The sequence below is a fragment of the Pinus tabuliformis genome, chromosome 2_2 (assembly GCF_031772625.1).
Source record: "Pinus tabuliformis cultivar Carrire ecotype Pingquan chromosome 2_2, CPIR1, whole genome shotgun sequence".
In the NCBI taxonomy this organism is placed as follows: domain Eukaryota; kingdom Viridiplantae; phylum Streptophyta; class Pinopsida; order Pinales; family Pinaceae; genus Pinus; species Pinus tabuliformis.
In genome coordinates, this window is record NC_142300.1 from 561,361,856 (window position 1) to 561,367,855 (window position 6,000).

A 6,000-nucleotide genomic window follows, 5' to 3' on the forward strand; every position below is an offset into this window, starting at 1 on the left:
TGATTTGTATAACTACACTAATTATAACCAGCCTATATCCATCTAACTCTGGATCTATCATGGGCCGAGAGGGATCAAATCCCTTGAGGTGCAAACTTTCTTTTTGGAGTGTAGAATTTAAAGAAAGGTTTGCACCTTGAGGGATTTGATCCCTCTCATGACAGATCTAGAGTTAGATGGATCTAGATCCGGAGTTAGATGGATCTAGGTTGCTTCCAGCTAAGAGAAACAATGTCACATTTTTAGATTATCATTATTATGTATATGTTTAAGATAAACTTCCTTCTTTGAAATTTACATTATGTTTTTTTGCTTGACATGACCATATCATTCTCTTCTTTAATTTATTCTATGTTGCTTTCCTTTAATGGTTTGTACGCCTATTTATGGATGCTTTGAGTGGTTTGTTTGTGTCTATGTTTGGATTCTTTGAGTGGTTTCTGTGTTTATGTGTTTGGATTTGGATGGTAATGTTTGTGAATGTTACAATTTTGGTGTTATATTACTATATGTGTATGTAATTGTCTATTAGTAATTAGTTGGTGATGAAGGGATAGAATCGTGTCAATAGTTTGCAGGAGGATTAATATTGCACATCCATTTCACATAATTTTAGGTATCACAACTTTTGACAACTACTTAATTCTTAATAGTGTCCCTCTAGGTATTACTAAATATATCTTGAAGAGTAGTTTTAATTTTAAATTTTCTCAATTACATCAGTCTATTGATATGATAGATATCGTTAAGAACTTTAATGATGAAACTTGTTGAAATAAAAAAATTGAATGCAAAGTGACAATGTAATAGCGTTCAGTGATAGAAAATGTGAATAATAAGAATGTAGTCAATTACAAATACTCTTCATTGTGATCAATCTCAAACTATGTTCTTCTACTATTCTTACGGTCACCACTGTTAATTTTGTTATCTTTTCATATCAATTATATGAAAAGGGCAATTGAAATTGTAAACCAATCAAATGCTTAACTCGATCAATTATAGTAAGCATCATGCCTTCTCTCTATTTCTCTTTAATATTAATAGGTTTAATTACTATAGCACAAAAATCAATGCACATTGTTAATAATTTTTTGTGCTTACACTAAAATCAATAACATGGTTAATCCAATCACTTTAAAATTATTGTACAATCATACATCCAGTTACATCAAATCAAAAATCGACATCTCTACTGAATTCAATGCATCTAATGCAAGCAATCAAATAGGATTAGAATAAAACATCTACACTAAAATAAATGCATCTAATGAAAACAACCAAATAGGATTAGAATAAAGCACCTACACTGAAATCAATGCATCTAATGCAAGCAATCAAATAGGAGAAAAAAACATTTACACTGAAATAAATGCATCTAATGCAAGCAATCAAATAGGATTATAAGTAAATGTCTACACTAAAGTCGATGCATCTAGTGCAAACAATCAAATAGAATTAGAAATCAACATCTACAATGAAATCAATGCATCTAGTGCAAGAAATCAAATAAAATTAGAAAAAAATCTACACTGAAATCAATGCATCTAGTGCAAGCAATAAAATAGAATTAGATATCACTGTCTACACTGAAATCAATGCATGTAGTGCAAGAAATAAAATAGGATTAGAAATTAGCATCTACACTAAAATAAATGCATCTAGTGCAAGAAATCAAATAGGATTAGAAACCAACATCGACACTGAAATTAATGCATCTAGTGCAAGAAATCAAATAGGATTAGAAATTTCCATCTACACTGAAAGTCAATGTATCTAGTGCAAGAAATATTATTCCCTCTCTTCCCCCTCTCTCTCTCTCTCTCTCTCTCTTTCTCTCTCTCTCTCTCTCTCTCTCTATATATATATATATATATCTCAACCCATCTCTCCTTTTTTGTCTCTCTATCTCACCCCAAAACATGCACATTTTTCTCCATCTAACCCTTGTCACTCCCGCTTTCTCTCTCCACTTTTCTCTCTCTATGTCTTTCTTCTTCCCTCCCTATCTCCCCTTCTAAATCCATCTATTTGTCCCTTCCTCTCTCCTCCTCTCTCCTCCTCTCTCTACCTCCCTCTCTCCCCCTCCCTCTCAAGCCCTCTCTCTCGTCTTTCCTCTCTCTCCCTTTCTCTACTACCTCCCTCTGTCCTCCCATCACTCTCACTCTCTCTCTCTCTATCTCTCTCTTTGCCCTCCAACCCTGACATTATCTCCCTCCCTTCCTCCTTCTCTCCCCCCTCCATATTCATGTATCCATCTCTCTCTCTTACCCTTCTCTTCCTCTCTCACTCCTCTCCTTCTCTCTCTCTTGATTCCTCCTCTCCCCTATCCTTTAGTTTATCTCCTTCAGTGTAAGAAATGAAATAGATTTAGAAATCGTCATCAACACTAAAATCAATCCATCTAGTGTAGGAAATGTTTTTCCCTCTCTCCCCTCTCCATCTATATCTATATATCCCTCCATATGTCCTTCTTTGTCTCTCTATCTCACCCCCCCCAAACACAAACACTTTCTCTCTCTCTATATTTCTCTATCTCACCCTCTCTATATCTCTCCCTTCTTCCCTCTCTTCACCTTTCATATATATCTATATCTCCCTATGCCTCTCTTTTGTATTTCTATATCACCCCCAAAACATAAAGAATATTTCTCCATATATGTTTATCTCTCCCTCCCTCTTCCTCTCCCTCTCTCACTCTTCCCCTTCTCTCCCTCTCACCCCCCTTCTATCTCCCTTCCCTCATGCTTTCCTCTCTCCCTCTCTCTCCATCTCCCTTATCACTCCCTCTCTCTCCACCTTTCTCTCTTTGTGCCTTTCTTTTTACCTCCCTCTCTCTCTCCCTTCCTTTCTCCTTCTCTCTCACACATACTCGCTCTCTTCCTCCATCTATCTTCCTTTCTCTCCCACCTCCCTTTGTCACTCCCCCTCATCTCTCTCTCTCTCTCTCTCTCTCTCTCTCTCTCTCGCTCTCTCTCTCTCTCTCTCTCGCACATTTCCCTCCAACTTTGTCACTATCTCCTTCCCTGTCAAGACTCTGAGTCAGGAGCACCTAAGAGAGTCGAAAAACCAAACCCGTAGTATGGGTGCACCTTGATGTTCGACGGTCACACGCGTTCGATTAAAGTTGACTCGGGCGAGCACTCGGTTATGGCCAACGACTTGGTATGATGTCCAGCTATGTGCGGTAGGTGACCACACTTATAGCGAGCACATGTTGGGTGGGTGCCCACCCATTGCGACGAGTGACCAGTGGGCTAAGTGTGACGGGCAATAGTGGAGGAAATTTGTAGGGCTATGGGAGGGCACCACGATGGGTGAAATGTGTGACAAGTTGGCATGTTGGGTGAGAGCGCACACCCGATTTAGTTGACACAACCATATGGTGGATGATCATGTGCAACCAAAGTATGGAGTTTGTCTGACCGAGACGAGCAACAAACTTAGAGGTTGGGCCAAGGCATTAGTGGGCAGGTCGACCTGCATAATACACATGGGCATAGGGCCAAGGTATTAGTGGGAAGGTCGACCTACATAATACACATGGGCATACCCGTGATAAAATTAAGGGTCGCGACAGTTGAAGTGCCACAATCATGTGGCACTCTTATATATTGGATGAGAGTTGAGTCACTTGGGACATCAACTCAAAATTGGATACATCACAAAAAATAAGTGTGAGGGTGAGTCGAGCGAAGGAGAAAGGAGTGAAGGCCATGGGCAAAGACCAGAGTTTGGGTTGGGTTGTAGGTGGGACAAAGTCAGGTTGTGCAACGCATTCATCTATTGGGCCAGTTCAGGCAGACAGGTTGCACTGCGTGTGGGCCATATGTCTGTGCCGACAGGCGAGCTAAACAGAAGTATTGTGGATAATTGGGCATAGTTTCTAAATGGGTCATGGTTCGAGAATGGGTCGCATTACATTGAGTGTGGACTATGTATAGAAATGGTTGTGCCGCACGATGAGCGCCACCTAATAGCCGAACGTCGTGTGCATAACTCGGGCAGGGTTTAACGAGAGCAATAAGAGTTGTGTCAACGGTAGGTTTGGGGTTTCTGGTAGTGCGAAGAGAGGAAGCAATGAGTTGCACTACTGTGGCAGGATATTAATAATTTCACTAAGTGTGCAGGCCAAACCAGTTGGCTGCACGTCTTATGTAACTTGTACATTTTTTAAATTATTGAAGTTTGTTTATAAGCTGATTGGGAAGACTTTGTTATCAAAGACTCGACCCTGATAGGATGCTAATCAAGAAGACTTTAAGTAACTATTTCAAACCAATCTTTTGGCTGAGGCTTAGCCTCCTTAGCCTTAGAGGGCTCTCTCAAAGGTTAATGATATTGATTAAAGATATAGATAGATGGCTAACTCTATGATTTGTGATTTTATATGTTTATAGGTTGAAAGATGGAGACTTGCTACCATTGGGCTATGGAGTCCGTGACAGAGATAAAGATAACAAATATCTCTTCTATTAAAACTGAGGCTTGTATATACTTCAATGAAAGAGTAACACATTCAGGAAAGTCTCAATAACTTGAAGTTCATAGGAGTTAGAGCATGTGGGCATGAATTTTGAGTAATGATACATCAAGGTATTCAAAAGGAAAGTATTTAAAGTGATTCATCATAGTTTAATACTTAAAGGAAGTCAGAGCATGAGTAACCATGAATTCTGAGTAATAAGTATTAAAACATTGAAGAAAAACATCCAAATATAGGACCCAAGAACTCAATTCACCATAGTTTAACACTTAAAGGAAGTCAGAGCATGTTCCTCCATGAATTCTGAGTAATAATCATTAAGACTATGGAAGTAAAACATATCAAAGATAAGAGATAAATCTCACTGAAGTACACTATGAATCTCATATTCAAAAAAGTCAAACTACTTCTGTATATATCAGTCTCTGCACAACATTTACAAAAGTAGTCTTTTTCTATAACATTTTCCAACACCTCCCTAATTCAACCTCTTGCTTCATATATAGCTTTTACAATAAGGATTCCCCCATCCTTCATCAAGAGAATTTGAATTTCTATGATTGACACCTATTCTAACCATAAAATAGACTATTAATTACAAGTAACAGTTAATTGACTGTCTGAGAGTCCTAATACAATTAGGAGTACAACTCCTAATTATGATAAAACAACCTTCTCTAGGAATTAAACATTCTCTTTGACACCTATAAATCCATGAATTCGAATTTGATGAAGCCTTTAACCTTGTTGTTAGATTCTGTTGACTCATCCCTTATCTGTCCTGAAAACCAGGAACCTGTTTCCTGCAATTATGACTTTAAATAAAGCCTCGTATCTCCCAACTGGTGACACTTATGAAAAAAGTGAGATAGGTTATTGTAGCTGGAGATTTTATGAAGAGAAACCTCCTTCAGAATTCCAAAAAACTTTTTCATGTGGCCAGAAACTGATCTTTAAAAAGACTGCTAAAACTAGAAAACAGAGTTCCTCTCAGCAGTTTCGTAGCGCAAGTTAAACCATCAATTTCTCCCACCTCATACTGAATTTGAAGAAACTAAAAGAGGTTTTTGTAGTTTAGTATGTTAGGAATAAAAAACTCTTTCACTTTTTAGAAATTAGTTTTCAATTGCTTAGGAATCCCCTTGGAAGTTGACTGCTAAAAACAAGGAGATAAAGTTCCTCCTTTTTAGGGTTTCATCCTTATGCTTGTCTTCAAATGCTTCTGCTAACAAAGTTAACATTTAAGACATGTGACATGTATTCTATCATCCCTGGAACCTTGCTCTTACACTTGTGCAAAAATTAAACTCCTTGAAGGTGCATGAAGAAGGTCAATCTGGATGTGCTACGAAATAAACTATTGTTTTTGTAGCACAAAACTTTGTTTTTTACATATCTCCTTTATTCTTTGAGATTTTCCCTTACTTGAGCTTTAAACATTCACAAGTGACCTCCTCACATTCTCCAGCAGCATCATTCTCCAAAAATAGTCGCTTATTTCCTTTGAAGAGTGA